The sequence below is a fragment of the Stegodyphus dumicola genome, chromosome 10 (assembly GCF_044657685.1).
Source record: "Stegodyphus dumicola isolate Sdum_Otavi_A_Nest chromosome 10, ASM4465768v1".
Taxonomy (NCBI): domain Eukaryota; kingdom Metazoa; phylum Arthropoda; class Arachnida; order Araneae; family Eresidae; genus Stegodyphus; species Stegodyphus dumicola.
Window position 1 is genome coordinate 90,499,131 of NC_140777.1, and position 19,705 is coordinate 90,518,835.

General features: G+C 34.3%; 1 long non-coding RNA gene across 1 annotated transcript; it reads right to left on the minus strand.

The window, feature by feature from the left end:
* Positions 1 to 1,226: 1,226 nt before the first annotated feature.
* LOC146995029 (uncharacterized) lies at positions 1,227 to 18,934 on the minus strand. The gene is made up of 2 exons (XR_015043481.1): positions 18,244 to 18,934; positions 1,227 to 2,402 (listed from the first exon to the last, which is right to left on the minus strand). It is a non-coding gene; the product is annotated as an uncharacterized LOC146995029 (long non-coding RNA).
* Between the last annotated feature and the right edge of the window lie 771 nt (positions 18,935 to 19,705).

Below are 19,705 nucleotides of genomic sequence, written 5' to 3' on the forward strand. Positions count from 1 at the left end.
TGGTGTTGGTGAATGATAATGATTCACCAACAATGATGTTTGTTTATGTACCAGATTTGCAGTGACGGTGAAGATAAAACAGAAATCGATGATGTGCCTGAGGATATAATGGAATACCAGCATGTTGAACATTTTATGCTATCCGATAATGAAAAGATTTTAAATTTAAGAGGTATGTCATTTCTTTTAAAACAGTATAAGTAAACACAAAAATGTAACTTATGTATGCCGATTTTTTTCCATATTTTTAATTTATTATTTTTATATCCGTCGTGCACTCGTATAACATGCACTCGTAAATTTCAATCATATTTTTGGCAAAAGTGCATGTTATACGCTGAAATATATGTTATGTACTGTGTAGAAATACATTACTTGCCATTTAATGTCAGAATTAATAATATAGCTGCTAAAAATAGAACATATTTTGGGTTTCATATGTTAATTATACCAAAATGTATCATATTTGCATAAATTTATACATTTTGAGCAGAAGGCTTAAATAAGGAGGGATAAATATTATTAATTCAGTAATAAGAATAGAAAATAGGCAGAATATAATTGAACATTTAAAAATTGATACTTATTGGAATGAACTATGCTTCAATGCGTATGTTACTTTGTACATGAAATACTAATGACAATTTTAAATAATCAAAATGACAATAAAATTTAATACATCAAAGGCAACCTCATGGACAGAGGACTGCATATCTAGTAGAATAAAATATTGTTAGTTCTGTCTTGAGACAAGTTTTGGAATTTTATTGTTGAGAGACTTTAATAATGAATAGTCTTTTAACAAATTTTTAATTCTTTTTTCAATTAAAATAATATGAGATTAAGCATAAATATGAAATTCTGAGACGACAATCATTTTAAACTGCTTAATATGTATTAAAGGAAAAGATTTGTCTATTAAATAGTTGATATTTTGAAATATGTAATTATAAAATTAAATTAAATAAAAATGTAAAAATTTATTTTGCTGCTGTCATAAAAGAAATACAGGAATTCATAATTTGTTTCACCTTTTCAACAACATCTCTTCACTGAATATATAAATATTCATGATAGCTAATGATATCCAATTATCTACATATCTTGTTTACCAATCACCAGTTTACCAATTATCTTGAGAGTTTATTGCAATGTTTTGGTATCTGAATGTAATAATTATGATGGATGTAGAATTTTTGAAATATAAACCAGGTTACAAAATGCTATAAAATAAAAAAGAACATTTATTAACACAATGTAAAGAGGAATAAATGGACAGTCAGCAGCACTGCATGACCGAAAGTGTAAATCAGTCCGGAGAATACAGCAGCACTGCTATGATGACGTGGCTATTTGACATGGCAGTAATGAGCCATCTTCATCACTTGTAATATGCTGCAAATGTGGGTAAAAACACAGATCCCATGTGGCACACAGCCATCACACCTGTCCTGAAGAAGTGGATTCTTAATTAACTTGCTTGAAATAGAACTTGAGCTTACAAGAGCAAGTCCATGTTGTGCTGGATATATCTCTACTATTCTTTTTAATGGCCATGTAGCTGGGAAAATGTCACCTTTTAGCAGAATAATATCACCAATTTCCAGGAATGACCATTCTCATCTGGATTTCAGCATATGCAAGCATTCACTGTGCCATCTCTCTTCTTCATCTTCTTTATTTTCTGCAACAGAAACCTCATGGAATGAAGGGGAGGCCTGATACAATCACATTCAGGAACACTTGTAGTAGTTTCTCATAATTCTTTCAAAGTTCACTCAGTTTTCTCTTTGCTGCAATAAAGTTACTTCCTTATCACAGGAAATGTGAATGTAGGCAGGAGAATTAACTTGCTTGAAATAAAACATGAGCAGTAATTGTTACAAACACAAACAAGTCCATGTTGTGCTGGATAAACCTCTACTATTCTTTGTAATGGCTGTGTAGCTGGGAAAGTGTCACCTTTTAGCAGAATGATATCCCCAATTTCCAAGATTGACCATACTCATCTGGATTGCAGCATTTGCAAGCATCTCTTCAAGAGCTTTATTTTCTGCAACAGAAACTTCTTGGAATGAAGGTGTGAGGCCTGATAAAATCACATTCAGAAACACTTGTAGTAGTTTCTCGTAATTCTTTCAAAGTTCATTCAGTTTTCTCTTTGCTGCAATAAAGTTACTTCCTTATCACATTAAATGTGTCAGGTATGCCTTGGCTTGCAGCAAACCTCTTGAATGCAACAGTCAATTGTTAAATCTCAGACAGCTTCTTGGTGAGCTGTTGTTAGCTAGCTGTTGTTGCCATGCAAACGAATACAGTCAAAAGTCTTTAATCCGGACTCGTCGGGACTTCGGTGATTCCGGATTATTGATTTTTCCGGATTATAGATCATCAGTTTAAATCTGGTAAGATGGCATGCAGAAATTATAAAATTAAAAATATAAAACAGTAATTTATAAAATAATGAGCAATTATGATCTAAAGGGTATCAAAATTTGCAAAAAAAAAAGCTTAATATTTATTTGTTTACTTTATTAAACATTTCTTTCAACGCGCGCATGCGTAAAGCATACATTATGCATAGCCGAAATTAGAAAATTGCAACCAGAAAACTATTTAATTTGTATTCGTGATATTTGTAATGACCAGGAATTTGATTTAAATCATATCAAAGACGAAGTACATTGAGATGAAATACTACATTTAATAAGGAATTATAAGCCGAATAAAATAAAAACATCTGCCCTGAAGATAACGATAATGTTGACATATCAACTTCCAGTTCATTGCGCGCCGCCACGTTCCCCCTCCCCCCCCCCCGCGCAAAGCAGCGTGAAATTGATAAACAGATTTCCGAACGGTTAAATAAACAAAGGATATGCCTTTATCCATTTCTTGGAGCAATTCCACTTTTTGTTTGATGGACATCGAAACATACATTCGTTTTCGTAGATCCTTTGGGAGCTCCAGCATCGGAAATTCTATTTGACATAATCGAAAGTTCAAGCTTACTTTTATAAAATTGCTCTTACAGTCTGTAAAAAATAATAAGCCGGATCCAATTCGAAGATTAAGGAACAACGCAATCATCAACATTAACTGAAATAGACAATTAGATAATTTGAGCTTATACCGTCCGTTATACATTAAACGCGCAGTGAAAACGTATTCTGCGCTTGTGCACACGCAAATGCGCAGTCGTAAAGGTCTTACGCGCACGCTTAAACGCTTATGCGCATGCGCAGAAAGTTTTTAGCTTTGAGGTCCGGATTATAGATCATTCCGGATTATGGGTGTCCGAATTAACGACTTTTGACTGTAATACAGCATAGCTGTTAGCAGTCCATTTACCATGTCCTTAGTTAAATTTTAAATCATTGGGACCGTATAATTAATACTACAGTTAGCAAATGGCCCTTATAATTTGCAAACTATGCATTTTGCTTTGAAACTTTTAATAATTTTCTTTGCTCCATTGATACAACAGTTGTGTTTTAAAATGGAATTTACCACTATACAACTTGCATATGGAATTTCATTCAGCTCAATCAAGAGTTCATCCAGTCTATTAGGAGACTGAATAATAAATGAATGGTTAGCATTATAATTTATTCTAGTATGCTGAATACAACCTGCCACTTGTAGGAGGCTGTCTTCAAAAAAATTATTTGATGCTGCGAACACTATAACTTTCAAAGGTTTCTTGCAACTTAATAATTGTATGCCATCTTTAAAATGCACTTACTATACCCACAATACTAAATAATGCCTTGATGCTTTTCTACATTCCAAAGAGTTATAGGGAAATGTTCACCCTTGAAATTTGGCAAACAGTTTTGTATCTTTTCGATAAGTGCTATTTAAGAAAGTACTTAAAGTTTCAATTTTTAAACTGTGTCATGAAAGTATGGTATTAGTTCTCTTTTCAATCAATGCATCTGATCCTCAGTGATGTTACAGAATTCAAAACTCAGTCAAATTCAAGGGGCCTCTTTTACCACCACAGTCAGTTTATTTTGAGCTTTTCTAACAGACTCCCCAGGAAGCAAGGTCTGTTGGGTATAATTTTGATGGAATGTAATTCTGATCGAAACCTCAGTAAAACTCTGAGATTTCCGTACTTCAGTTAACAGTAAATGTTTTTCATCTGCGACAAGGTGATGATAACCTTATTAGTGCAACAACATACCATGCAAAGATTTGAAACTTATAGTAACTCAGAATATTTTGAATGGAACCAACAAACTTTGATAGCATTCAGTTCTAATCTAGGAAAAGAAGAATAACTGTAGTTATGACAGCTATTGTAATATTAAGTTCTTGCTGTTATAATTAATCACTTTTTGGTATGCAAAATCTGATGCATTACGAAATGTATCTCAACTGCATTGTCTGGAAGTGAATGCATCTAGGAATTTTAATATACTGAAACTTTATCCATTTTTCATTAATACTATTAGGAACCAGATCATACCAATCACTATCGGAAATCCAAAGATGTCGATACGTAATCTCCATCGCTTTTACAGCTATTGAAAGGTTAAAAAATCTCCGATGATTGTAATTGTAATTTTCTTCAACAGCCAAGACTGTCTTAATCCCATTATATAATAATGTTGAATCAGATTATAATTTCAACAATTTAGACAATTTATTAGGCATAATTTGCACATTGAGAGAACCAGTTTCCTGGTTCAACAAATATTGGCTTTAGGAAAAGCTAATTGGTTCACCATTTCCTTAGTTTAAACCACTTCTTTGGTTCCTTAATTTCTTTAGTCACCTGTTTCGTAGCTTCCAATATATAAACTGCCTACAAGTATCAAAAGCCTTTTCAGTGCTTTTCAATCTAAAGAAAAGATCATCGCATAGAAATAATTTCTTATTATCTCTGATGCGTGGCGAATCTTTTTCACCATCCACTGGAATTGTTTCAAAGTATCATTGGCAGAAATGAAAAGGAGGCATGAAATAAGTTACCATGATTAATCGATCCCATACTTCTGAATCTTTTTCCCCCACTCACTGCAATTGTTTTAAAGTATCATTGGCAAAAATGAAAAGGAGGCATGAAATAAGTTACCATGATTAATCGATCCCATGCTTCTGTTCTGCGAAGCATTTCTACCTTCTTTAGCTATAAGAATGTGCTCATACAATTCGGCAGTATCAGACATAAACACTACAACATGTATTATGAAACTTCCAAGTACCAAAACTAATCCCACTTGATAGTTAGTCCTACAAATAATATGGAATTCAAAGACTTTCCTTTATATTAGGTTTAGAAAAACCAGAGCACTATTTGGTATAAATGCAGAATGTTGAGGAATGTATTATGCATTATCAGGTAAACCTGTGTGTTAAATTAACTAGACTCATAGACTCAGTTTTTCATAATCGGACATGTATTCTTTATAACCTTTTTACAAACTAGGATTTCACTTAAATTTGTGATCAATGGCAATTAAGTGTGAAATTGCCACTTCTTTATATTCTCTCATATTTTCAGCAGAATCTCAAAACGGAAGCTTCACGAAGAGTCTAATCAGAATTCACTTTGAAAAGCTTTAGATGATATTTCTCTTTGTGTGCTAGCACTGTAACCCTTTGAAGTAACTCACTAGTTTCCCAAAACCACTTCAGGGCTTTGTCAGTGTTTAACTCAGTCCAAAAGTTGTCTAGTGCAATTGCGGTTTCATTATCACGAAATGTGTTTCGAATTCTTCCAGAAAGTACTCAACCAAAATATGTGTGTTGTGCCACTACTGAATTTTTATTTATACCTGGCAACAAAAGGCAAATCCATTATAACTGCCAATAAAAATGTCAATTTTTCTCACTATATTCAATATCAGCTAACAACAGAATCTTCAGATGACAGAATATTATGATCCGTATGCCTCGGTGGAAGAGGAGAGGTAACTTATTTAGCATAACACTCTCTTGCAGAATGAAATTTTAGAATCATGAGCGGAAAAGCACATCTGGATAAACAGTAGATAGAGCATAACTTCTTTTCAGTGGTAACTTCAGTGTACAAGACTCCAAAATAAAGCTGCATTCATTACCAGTATGCAGAACAGAACAACTGTGCTGGTTTCCCATTCTATCAAGTGCTTGAATGATTGCAGTGGGAAACAATACTTCTTATTTTTTCCATGTTAAGCTTTAAATTATAAGAATTTGAGATCACAACTGGATTTAAGTCAGCTGTAAAAAAACTGACTTACTGTTCTCATGTAGCAGTGTGTATTACTTAAATTTCGAAAAACTAACGCAAGTATGTTAAGTACCACAGAGGCAATTAAAGCATGGATTATATATTTTTTATGTTATCTTTCCCTCTGTTACATCTAATTCCTTAAATTTAAATATTTTAATGGTACCCATTCTTTAAACAAATAAACATAATTTATTCCTTTACATTGATAAGAAGCAATTTTATTTGCACTTGTATTAGAAATACATTGGCATTTTCGCTAAGGTCTCTTTTCATGCTCAGTATTACAAATTTCTAATGAAGCACATCTATTACTTAAATTCTAAGAAGCTGTCACATAAGGAATGTCAATAGCTACTTTCTGAGACCATAAATAATGAGTATTGGAGCCTACGTTTTGACACAAAATAAATATTAAAACAACTGTTCTCTTGTAGAAGCTTCTACATGCAATGAATATAAGTTCCGAATTATCTCATTAGAAACATCACCCTAACACTGTAAGCTTGAATGATTTGTTACTGGTTAATCTGAAAAAGTTTTTAATAAAGATATTGTTATCTCTTTTTGTCATTATATTGCTTGAAATCGTTGTATTTTCAAAAATAACAGTTACCCACTGATTAATATAATGTACTTTAAATACCCAAAATATTACCTGCCTTATTAAATCTACCTTAGCAGCTAGAAGCATCTCTCATTGGTCTTACTGGGATACTGCACATCTACTGTATCTACATATATTATATATATAAAATCTTGTGGCACTTTGCATGTAATATGCAGTTCTTCTGTATAAAGTCTGAAACTTTCTGAGTGAAAATTCACTTTGCAGCCCATAGCTACCATATCGAGTTAACATTAATCTAAAACAAATGGCCACTGTAAGATACATAATCTGTTAATTACTGTAATGAAAGTCGGTACAGAACAGGAAGTCTTTTTTGGAGAAGTTTTCTGTTACGAGAAGTTGATTCTCTCACAAGTGGGATGGAGTTGGAAGTTATCTTGTCTATAAGAAGATGTCCAAGACTGTGGCCCGTAATAGACACTTAGTAAGGTATCAAGATGGTAAGTAACATCATCATATTTTCATCTATTTCGCAGAGTATATAGAGAGCAGTAAATGCTTTTACCAATTTCTACTGCACTTCTACTTTTTATATAGCCTTAAGAATAGAAATAATTTTTTATTGCTTTGAATGTTTAAATGCACCTTGAAGATTGAATATCTAAAAATTTTTAAAAAAAATTAATAAATAATTACTTTGAATGTATGTTCATTCAAATTAGAAATATTTGTGTTAATTATATATTTTTATCTAATTCACAAAGTAGCAAAAATAAGTGTCTGTCTTAATTGCTTAAAGCAAAACCAGGAAACACAATTTACTGCAAAACGAACTGCATCTGTGTCATCTATCCTTTTCTCAATTTAAGGGAACCACTTACTATATATGTATTTAAAAGAAGACTGTTAATTATTTAAAAATTTTTAATCTGTTTGTTTTCAGTCCCAAATTTAATTAAGTAGAAACCTATATTCATATAGAAGAGCATCTTATTGCTAAAAACTAATTAATAATAATATAAGAAGTAAAATATACTTCTTATATTGGTGACGGTATCAGGTTCAATGTTCTGTCTTACTTTTTTCGGGAACATGCAAGGACCTGACTCGGAACAGAGAGCTTACTAAATCTATGTTCAATAACTGTGGGAAGTAGACAGGATACACAAGAAGGGTATACAAAACCCTTTGTTTTTCTCTCTTTACAATAATTTCCGTACTTCGGAATACAAAGACCCACTACTTGTGGTCTAAACGTAAGAATATAAAAATATTAAACTAAACTCTAACTTAACTTTGGAATAATAAACTTGGAAGATTGGCCTTATATTAACAGGAAGCCGTATGTAGTACAGAGAACTGTTAACACTACAATACGTTTAAAAATTATCACGAGGATTAAACCTCTGGCCTGGAAGCCAACCAGCAACTGAGTAAAACTTCTAAGGTAAGCGGCCTGCTTCGACTAACTCCATCCTCTCTCTCGCTTGGCAAAAAGCCACAACTTAAGTACTTGGAGTTCGCCAGACAAATTTTGCATAAATAAGTTAACGCTTTTAATTCTGGCCGGAAGTAGAAAATAAGAAGTGATAGTAAAGATTTAAAATAAAATAAACGTTAGTAAAACTTAAGATCCTTACATACTTCCCGCCAGTGTTAATTAGTTTTAAACTGAGGTCTAAAACGACCTTGTTGAAAACATTTAGCTCTAGAATCTAACGCGAGGCCAATCTTTTACAAACATTTCTCACTAGAAACTAGAAATTAAAAAAAAAAAAAGAAATTTGTTTTTACAATAGCAGCTCCAAGGACACGCAATTTTTCATCTGTACTGCATCTAAACAGGAGCTTTTATTCAAATCTGGTTCCTTCCAGAGATCTGGAAGGAAAACTAGTTTAATGAAATGTTACACAATGAAATGGCAAGTAACATGCATATTTATATTTCTCTTAACATTCTTATTTCATTCATGACTATTTTAATTATCTCTCCCCGTGCTCTCTGACATGTGTTGTAAAAGAACACCAAACACGAATGTGTTTATGTATACGTGTTCAACACTTCCTCCTACAATCAAAACACTAACGTGTTAAAAATTCAACATACCAAGACCTCGTAACACACCCTAACTTCAACTCTAAACCCTGAGGTACTATTCTGAAAGTGGCTAACTCTGAAGTGTAGCGTCAGAGAGCCTAACAACATTCATTCAACCTTTAACACATATTCACCATGATTTGGTCTTTTTACAGTAACACGAATAAAAAAAATTTTTAACATTACTTTCACTTTTACCATATCACAGTATTTCTTAACATTTAAAATAACAGTCCACATTGTATATAAGAACATATTAACATGCCGTTAATTTTACGCATTTGAAAACATACATTAGTAGTACATTGTTAACTTCTATTCTTTTCAAATCAAGTGCTAATTCTTCTACATTGAAATACTACATTTCAAAAAGTCTTTCAGACTAAAACTTCTTTCTTGCCAGAATGTTTTGAATAAAATTTATACAATAACTTTTACAATACTTAAGTCTTTACATATTCCTATTATACATCAACTTTTGTTTTACGCGCGAGTAATTGAAAAACATAATACCAAAATCGGTAACAACTCATTTCTCGCCTTTTTGGCGATAAAGGTAGACCTCGCATGACGTAAAACTTCTTGAAATCTGCCACTTGCAGTAAGAATGAAAGATTAACTTACGTTTGCAAAGTAACATAAAATTTTACTTATCTTTGTTATATTCGGACATTCTTTTCTGAGCCCAGTCCTGGAAGGTAGCGCAGATTCTCGTTTGTTTTATCCTCCTTCTTGTGCGGGCTCGCCCTTCAGGGCCTTCCTCTAGAAGCTTTCTTTTTTCTCCAGTTCGGTCACCCTTGAATACCTTCTTTTTCGCCGCTGCCTGTGGTCTTGGCCGTTTGATGGCAGCTGGTCTTGGCGGAACCGGGAGAATCCTTTCGCGTTCCTGCTTGGACCTCGTTGCTGGCCGTTCAAATTTTCCTTGTAACTTTTCCTCCCCCGCTGGTGGCCCTTCCGCAGTTCGGCGACATTTGCTGCGGAGAGTCCTGTCGGATGAGTAGATCTTCCGTTTTAGAGCCGGATTATAGTTGCCGTCATTTCTCCTGGCTCTCTTTGCATACGTCGTCCTTCTCCCTTCTTCATTCTGGGGGTGTTCGTGAGCTCTCTTTTCTGGACGGTTTTTCTTGTTACCTTTAATTTTCCCGCGGGGAAACTTTCCTTTCACTTGCTCCTGCCTCTTAATGGCTTGCCCTTGTACTTGTCGTTGTTCCACCTCTGGAGCTTGTGTCTGCCGTGCCGGATCCTGCAAAAGATCTGTAAATATTTGCATTTTATTACGATCATAGTAGGGTTTGATTTGATCAATGTTTGCGGAGCAGGTTTCACCATTCCTGGCTTTTAACACTACTACAGCGTGAGTTATTTTTTCTATGACATATGGTCCTTCAAATCGTGGAAAAAATTTGGCAGTTTTATCTTCTGGTGCTGAAGAAAGTGAATGCTTAATTTTTAACACTTCATCCCCTACTTTATAAGTTACTCCCCGTCGTTTCAAGTCATAATACAGCTTTTGTTTTCTCTGTGCTACTTCAGTATTCTTTTTTGCTTCTTTAATTAGTTTTTCTATATCACCCATTTTAAATTCTGGGGCTCTTTGTTGCACATAAAATAATTTATCTAACGGCGTTATAATCTTTCTGCCTAAAAATAACTCAGCAGGAGTTTTGCCCGTTGTATCATGTTTTGCGGTCCTAAGGGCGAAAGCAAATTCATTGACATAGTTATCCCAGCTTTTATGAAAATTGTTAACATAACTACGGATAATTTTCACTATATTTCTATTCACCCGTTCCGCTATATTTGATTGCGGCCGATACGGGACCATTTTTAAATGACGTATGCCCAGTTTTTGGCACATGTCTTCAAATACATTACTTACAAATTGAGGACCATTATCCGATATAACTTTTAGGGGCGCTCCGTATTTTAAAATATATTTATTTAAAATAGAATCAGTAACTAATTTCGCGGAGGCTCGTTTTAAGGGAACAATTTCGGTCCACTTACTAAAATGATCAACCATAACAAGGAGATAGCGACTTTTATTTAACTGACTTTTTGGGAAAGGGCCCAATAAATCGATGCCAATTATTTCATTTGGAAATTCGGATTTAATACTATTTAGAAACTCGGCCGGGCGGAAATTAATATAATTAACTGCTTGACATGTTGAGCAGGACTGGACATACGCCCTTGTTAACTTTTGCAGTTCAGGAAAATAGACTGCCTCGCGTACGCGTTGGATAGGTTTTCGAATACCAGCATGAGAAGCTAAAGGGCTGTCATGGAGCTCCTACAGGATATTTAATCTAAGACTAGCTGGGATAACAGGTCGAAATTCGTTGTTGGAATTCGTAGTTTTTGTATAAATTAATAGACCATCTATTAGTTCGTAATGGGCCGCCCTATTTCTTATCGCCACAATATCTTGGTGGCTAAAATTTTCAGGATCCTTTAAATACTCATAAATGCTTCCAAACTCAAGATCCTTACCCAGTTCGGTTATTACAGTTTCTCGGGAATTTATTGTACATGTTGTGAGCATTGCCACCTTTACAGTATTACCTTCTTCATCTATTTTAATTCTGGATAGGGCATCTGCTACGATATTTTCCTTTCCGGGGGTATGCTTGATTACCAGATTATATTCTTGTAGCTTGAGTGCCCATCTTATTAACCTTGGGGATAAGTTTTTCCCTGAGTACAATCTAGTTACCGCCGCATGATCAGTGTACACTGTTATTGGCGCCTTCCCAAAATAGACTCGGAACTTTTGCACTACTAACAGAACTGCAAGTGCCTCTCTCTCGGTCGCGGAATAATTTCTTTGTGTTTGATTTAAAGTTCGGCTAAAAAATGCCACGGGCTGCTGATTTTGCGAAAGTAGCGCTCCTACCGCATAATCCGAAGCATCCGCTGAAATTTCTAAATTCTCATCCTTTTCAGGAAATTTCAACAGAGGGGCTTGCGTTAATGCTTGTTTTAATTTTTCGAAAGAACTATTGGCTTCGGCCGTCCACTAGAATCTCGCCTTTTTCCTTTTTAATTTTAACAATGGTTCAGCAATAGCTGCAAAATCTTTTATAAAGGACCTATAATATGAACAAAGTCCTAGAAAAGAAGAGAGCTTCTTCGCCGTGTTTGGAGTCGGATACTTTTGTACAGCGATTATTTTTGATTCGTCTGTCTCTATTCCTTTCTGAGATATTTTGTAACCTAAATATTTTAATTGAGGGGCTGCAAATTTGCACTTTTCGACATTAACTTTTAGACCGGCTTCATTTAATAAAGAAAACACCTGTCTTAAATCCTGTACATGTTGGTCGAGATTATCACTAGTAATAATGATATCCTCTAAATAGATAAATGTGGACTTTCCAAGAACAGGCCTTAACACAATGTCCATATATCGCTGAAATGTTGCCGGTGCCCCTGAAAGGCCAAATGGCATACGCAGAAATGCATAAGTGCCAGACGTGGTTATAAAAGCAGTCTTAGGCACGTCCTCAGGCCTAACCCCTATTTGAAAATAACCAGTCGTTAAGTCTAAAGTCGTCATATATTTGGTGGATGTTATGTTCCTTAGAATTTCTTCAATAATAGGTAACGGATATACCGGATATTTAGTTATGGAGTTTAATTTACGGTAGTCAATTGCGAATCTCCACCTTTTTGGATGTGTCAATGGATAGTCATTATTTTTCTTACATAAAACCACCGGGCTAGCATAACTACTTGAGATGGGCGTTATGATCTTTTTACGTAGCTTATCGGTGATATGCCATTCTATAATTTTTTCCTTATTCTTATCATACCGGTATGCTTTGTGGCGAACTGGCATTGAATCTCCGGTGTCAATACTATGGTTAGTAACCTGAGTAAATCCTGGAATATCACTAAATAACGAAGCAAATTCACTTACCACTTGTCGGATTCTTCGTTGCTCTTCATTAGGCAGGTGGTCAAGGTTTAATATCGGCGGTTCAGCCTTTTCTTCACGAACTGGTTTCATTGTCAGCTTAAGGGACGCTTCTTAAAAATCTAGCGTTGCTTGTGCCTCTGAAAGAAAATCTATTCCTAAGATAATATGTGCTTGCAGATTCTTTACTATGAAAAACATAACCTTTACTTGTTCGTCCTTGATACGGACATACAGCGGTAATTTACCTATACACTTACATCTTTCTCCTTGCGCAGCTAACACTGTCGTATTATCCGAATTATATATACGATATTTACGAAAATACTTCCTAAAAAAATCTTCTGCCACACAGGAACACTGCGCGCCTGTATCCAGGAGTGCGGTGGCTGGGATATTATTCACCAACACTTCAATCTTCGGAAGAGTCAAATTTTTCACCATTACTGTATTTAACTTGAAGGAAGAGGGGTTTTCGTGGCCTTCGGATTTCCGCACCCTCCCGTCAGCAGAAATTCGTTTTAGTTTAAATTATTTTTCATTTCCGTGCTTTTCTTCTTTTTCCACTGGCCTTGAGACTTTTTTCCTGGATTGCTATTGAACTGTGGACGTTCGCCGGCTGTTTTTGAATGCTCGGGTTTCCTTGCCCACTGATTCGCTTTGCTTCCGTAGCCGTGTGCTTCAGTTTGCTGTAGTCTTGGCGCACCAAATTGGTTTCGCTGTTGATAATGGCGTCTTCTTTCAATGTCCGCCGTTCTTCTACTTTCAAACTGGATTGCTAGCATAAAATAACTTTTCCAGTGTAGTCGGATTTCTTAATTCAATAAAGTCTTGCACTTGGGGCAGTAACCTCGGCAAAATCACTTGAATTATCTCAGGATCCGGACGGTTTCCTAACAAGATTTTGAAGACGTGAATTTTTCTTAAAATACAGCTTGAGAGATTTTCGATTCTTTGCTGATATATGCTGAAAAGTTCCGTTTCTAGTTTCGCACGATCCCTTACGACAGGTAAGGCTTTTACTAGGGCAGTCTTGAAATTCTCGTAAGTATAGGTGGGACTTCCTGCTTGACCCAAGAGACTTCTGCCTATACATTTGAACCAATTAAGCGCTTGGCCCCTCAAAGCGCTGGTAGCTAAGGTAACTTTTTGAAATTCGTGCACGGGGTAGAGCATGAAGTGGTCATCCAATTTTTCCAAAAAACTGGTTACCGGTGAGTTTCCATTAAATGTTGCTTCTGGTTTCATCGAAGCGCACATGGTCTGGACGATGTAACCAAATCTTTCCAGGGCGGCAGCTGGCATTTCTGGATTCTGAGCCGCTTCTGCAGGCAGCACAGGTTCTTCTTGAAACTCGGCCATGGTTATTCTTCTTCGTTTGGCGCCACTCTCAGGTTCAATGTTCCGTCTTACTTTCTTCGGGTATATGCAAGGACCTGACTCGGAACAGAGAGCTTACTAAAGCTATGTTCAATAACTGTGGGAAGTAGACAGGATACACAAGAAAGGTATACAAAACCCTTTATTTTTCTCTCTTTATAATAATTTCCGTACTTCGGAATACAAAGACCCACTACTTGTGGTCTAAACGTAAGAATATAAAAATATTTAACTAAACTCTAACTTAACTTTGGAATAATAAACGTGGAAGATTGGCCTTATATTAACAGGAAGCCGTATGTAGTACAGAGAACTGTTAACACTACAATACGTTTAAAAACTATCACGAGGATTAAACCTCTGGCCTGGAAGGCAACCAGCAACTGAGTAAAACTTCTAAGGTTAGCGGCCTGCTTCGACTAACTCCATCCTCTCTCTCGCTTGGCAAAAAGCCACAACTTAAGTACTTGGCGTTCGACAGACAAATTTTGCATAAATAAGTTAACGCTTTTAATTCTGGCCGGAAGTAGAAAATAAGAAGTGATAGTAAAGATTTAAAATAAAATAAACGTTAGTAAAACTTAAGATCCTTACATAGGTGATGCAAAACCATTTGCAGGTATAACTGACGCCAAACCATATGGTTCATTAAATATAGAAAAATTTGAGTGTGTTGGACATATTCAAAAACGAATGGGAATATGGCTACGCAAATTAAAACTTGAAAGAAAAAAAGTAAAATTAAATGACGGTAAAATCTGTCTGGAAAAGGGAGACTAACAGATAAGTTAATAAATGAAATAACTTCGTATTATGGTAATGCGATTAGAGAATATAATGAGTCTGTTAGTGATATCAGAAAAGCCATTTGGGCAATTTACTACCAGAAAATATCGAGTGATGAAAAGCCGATTCATGACATTTGTCCTACAAATGAAACCACATGGTGCAAATACAATATAGCTAAGCAAAATAAAGCTGATTATAAGCATATAAATTCTGAACCAGTCGCTGTAATGGAGGCAATAAAGCCAGTTTTTATAGATTTGTCACAACCTTCGTTATTGAGACGTTGCCTTGGCGGCAAAACACAAAATAATAATGAATCATTTAATTCCTGAATTTCGAAATTTTGTCCAAAGACATGTCGTGCTGGTAGTAGGATAGTTCAAATTGCTGGAAATGAAGCAGTGATTGCTTTTAACGAAAGGTCTGTTGGTAGACATTCTGTAATGAATGAGCTACAGCTTTTTAGAAGTAAGTTTTCTATTGAAGGATTTTTACAAATCGATAACAAGAGAATAGATAACGCAGAAAAGAAAGGCTTGTCAGAAACAAAACAACAGCGTAAACTTGAAAGGCAGCAAAAAATGTCAGAAGTGCAGGCCTCCATAAAAATGATGGGGATGTTTATTGTGCTGGTGCGTTTTAATTTGTAAATAAAATTTTAGCAGTTTAGCATACAATTTGAAGTAAGTCGTAAAAGATTTTTTCACACATGTTAAATAATATGTATATTATACAATATAATACATATCATATGCTTAAATGCTTGAGTTTATTTAACTAAAGTGGTTATGTAAAAATAAATTTTTGTGCAAATATGCTACATGTATTTTAATATACGGTTATCACTCTGTCATGGTAATGTATATAGCAAAGTAAATTTAACGTGTTTCATACTAACAAAAGCTTCTGCAATTTATTAGGATTTATACTTTTTAAATGTATTTTGAAAATAAATATACTATGCACTTTATTATTAGAAAGTTATATACTGAAGTATTGGCATTAAAACTCAAATTTCTTAAAATACGGTTTTTCGCAGTTGTATACATAGCATTTAAAGTATGCTAAAGTTACATTGTGGAAGAACTATTAAATGTTTTATATGTTTGATATACAGTAATATATTACAGAGAACTTGAGCTAAGACATTTGGCTAAGACATTTGTCTATAAGTAAATTCTTATTTGTAAGGAAGTTTTAGTTTTATCATTCTTAGTCGATATGTTATACTTCGATGAATGTAGCAGTTTAGCATACAATTTCAAATAAGTCTTAAAGGTTTTTTTCCCACCTATGTTTAAATAATATTGCATAATATGATACATATCATATGCTTAAATGCTTGAAAGTACTTAACTGATGTGGTTATGTAAAAATAAATTTTTGTGCAAATATGCTACATGTATTTTAATATACGGTTATCACTCTGTCATGGTAATGTATATAGCAAAGTAAATTTAACGTGTTTCATACTAACAAAAGCTTCTGCAATTTATTAGGATTTATACTTTTTAAATGTATTTTGAAAATAAATATACTATGCACTTTATTATTAGAAAGTTATATACTGAAGTATTGGCATTAAAACTCAAATTTCTTAAAATACGGTTTTTCGCAGTTGTATACATAGCATTTAAAGTATGCTAAAGTTACATTGTGGAAGAACTATTAAATGTTTTATATGTTTGATATACAGTAATATATTACAGAGAACTTGAGCTAAGACATTTGGCTAAGACATTTGTCTATAAGTAAATTCTTATTTGTAAGGAAGTTTTAGTTTTATCATTCTTAGTCGATATGTTATACTTCGATGAATGTAGCAGTTTAGCATACAATTTCAAATAAGTCTTAAAGGTTTTTTTCCCACCTATGTTTAAATAATATTGCATAATATGATACATATCATATGCTTAAATGCTTGAAAGTACTTAACTGATGTGGTTATGTAAAAATAAATTATTTGTTCAAATATGCTACACGTATTTTAATACACGGCTATCATTCTGTCATGGTATTTTATATAGTATGGTAATTTTAATGTGTTTCATATTGACAAAAGCTTATGCAATTTATTAGGATTTATACATTTTAAATATATCATTTTGAAAATAAATATACTATGCACTTTATTATTAGAAAGTTGTATACTGAAATATTTGCATCAAAACTCGATTTTCTTAAAATGCATTTTTTCCCAGTTGTATACATAGCATTTAGAGTATGTTAAAGTTACTCTGTGGAAGAACTATTAAATGATTTATATGTTTGATATACAATAATACATTACAGAGAACTTTACCTGAAACATTTGCCTATAAGTAAGTTCCAATTTGTAAGAAAAATTTAGTTGTATTATTGATAGCGTAGAAGTTTCAAATCATTTTTAGTTGATATGTTATACTTTGATGATGGCAGCTTATTTTACATTAATTATGCTTATACCAACTATTGGAAATTATATAATATTACAATATCTCTCAGAAAATAAGCATTTTATATATTTTATAACAAGAGAAGTATTTAAAAAAAATATTTACATTAAAACTTGATTATCTCAAAACATAAATTTTCACTGTTGCGCGCATGATATTTTAAAAACGGTTCTTGGTACACACTTTAAATTTAATGGACTTCTTTATATGAGTATTATCATCTAACTGAACCAAAAAATATATTGAATATTTTAATAGTCAAAAATATTAAAAAATTTAAATATTAAAATATTAAAAATTTTTTATTAAAATGCATTGTATAAATTTCTTAAGATTTTTGGTTCACAGTAGTCTTTAGATGCTATACAAGCTGTATATTAACTATGAAGTTAAAATATATAACAGAATGTTTTAAATTGTGCACGCAAAGTGGGAGTATTACGTGAACATATAAAAAATTACCTCACAAAGAAGATTAAATTATAAAAACATTTGTGGCAACACAAACTATTTGCTTACTAATTCAGCTGTGCTATGTAGTCAGCTGTAAAAAACTGGAAGTAATAGCTTTAAAAATAAATATGCTATCCCAATTCTTACAACAGGATCATATTCAGAGATTTTGAGGGTTTTAAGGTGTACGAGACCCCTTAACGTAGTTCAATGGAGAACGTGATGCAACCACTTCTCATTCCCCAATGACTTTAGCTTTGGCACTTACGTTTCAACCGTCACCGGAATGACGGCCTTGATAATTCAACGAAAGAACATATTATTAGTACTCATTTCGTGCTCTTAACGTTCTTAGCATATTTCATAATGCCTTACCGGAAATTTCTGTTTTCAGCTATAATCCTGGAAGGAAGTTCTGTTCATGCTGGTTCTATCATCTCGACTTGAGGTTTTGGATGATGGTAAATTACTCATGTATCGATTGTTATACTAAGGGAACTCTATTTTTATGCCTCATGATTGAGAAGTCCATTATTGCCACCAACCATAACCGAAATCTGAAAGGATTTTATGTGGGACTTCTCAATATCTGGCAATCTCTGGCAAATTCCGCTCAACATCCACGATTTGTTTTCGTGACTTCTTGCTGATTAGCAGCATTATCTTCTGTGTCCTAATGTGTTCTGCAGTTCTTTCGTAAGTGTTCATCACCACTGCAGTTCTAGCATACTAAGGTCGCTTTCGTCTGACGTCTGTTCCGCCTTAAGACACTTACTTAAGTGGGTAGACTGCCTGGACGAGCTGTCACTTGTCCACTAGCTTCTGGGTTGGAGTAGTTCCGATTGGGCAATGGTGTGTGCAAGTTTCTGAAAGGACTGCCACGTTTTTCATGGCGTACACTCTAGGCATTTTTTAGATCCTTGAGATCCACTATTCGCAATTGTTTCTATACCTCAGGTTCCCGTATGCCACCGAGGAAGTATTTCATGGATTGTACTTCACGTATTTCTGTTGAGCAGTCAAAAAGGAGAGATGGGAGAGCATTTCCATAACAATGGCGAGCTTCTGGATTATTTTGTTGAGCTTCTGCTGTCGAGATATTAACTGCAGCCTTCTGTAGTCTTTTAAACACTTCTTAGTAGAGCTTTCGCGTACCGGGTACAGCATCAAAATCTAGCCTCTGGGTTTCTAGAAGAGTGGGATCGATATTGTCTTCTTCTATTCTCAGAGAAGCTGCGAAATTACAGGTTTGTCTTCGGAATCCTACCCATTTCCATTTGGAGCTATACAGAACTGAGCCTTGTACATATGTCACATGTTTTTTCCATCACACGTGGAAAGCATGACAAAATGGGTCGGAAAACATAGGTACCTATTTAAAGGTATAAGAATCGTCTCCAGTTGTCATTATGAATGTGTTAAAGCTGTCAGATTCTTTGGCGACAACAGCAGAGACTTTGTCATCGATTTGTTGTTCGACATCAGAAACTCTTCCTTTGATTTGTAGTTTGACAGCATTAACTCTTTCTTTGATTTGCTGTTTGACAGCAGAAACACGTTCTCCAGTTTCTCTAACTCTCCTTTCGACCATGTTATTTCTGCTTTCAAAATCCTCGAAAATCTTCTACTGTTGTCTTTTATTTCTTCTTGACAGGCTTAAGTATCAATTTTGGATCGATTCCATCTTTCCTTGAACTGGTATTATTTCCCCTTTCCCTCTTTTGTTGGACGCATTTATCTCTTCTGTAAATGAATCAACCTCTCCTTTTATATCTTCCTGGAACGCAGCAAAGACTGTCACAAGCTGCCTCAGATGCTCCTCAATTGTTCTTGTCAC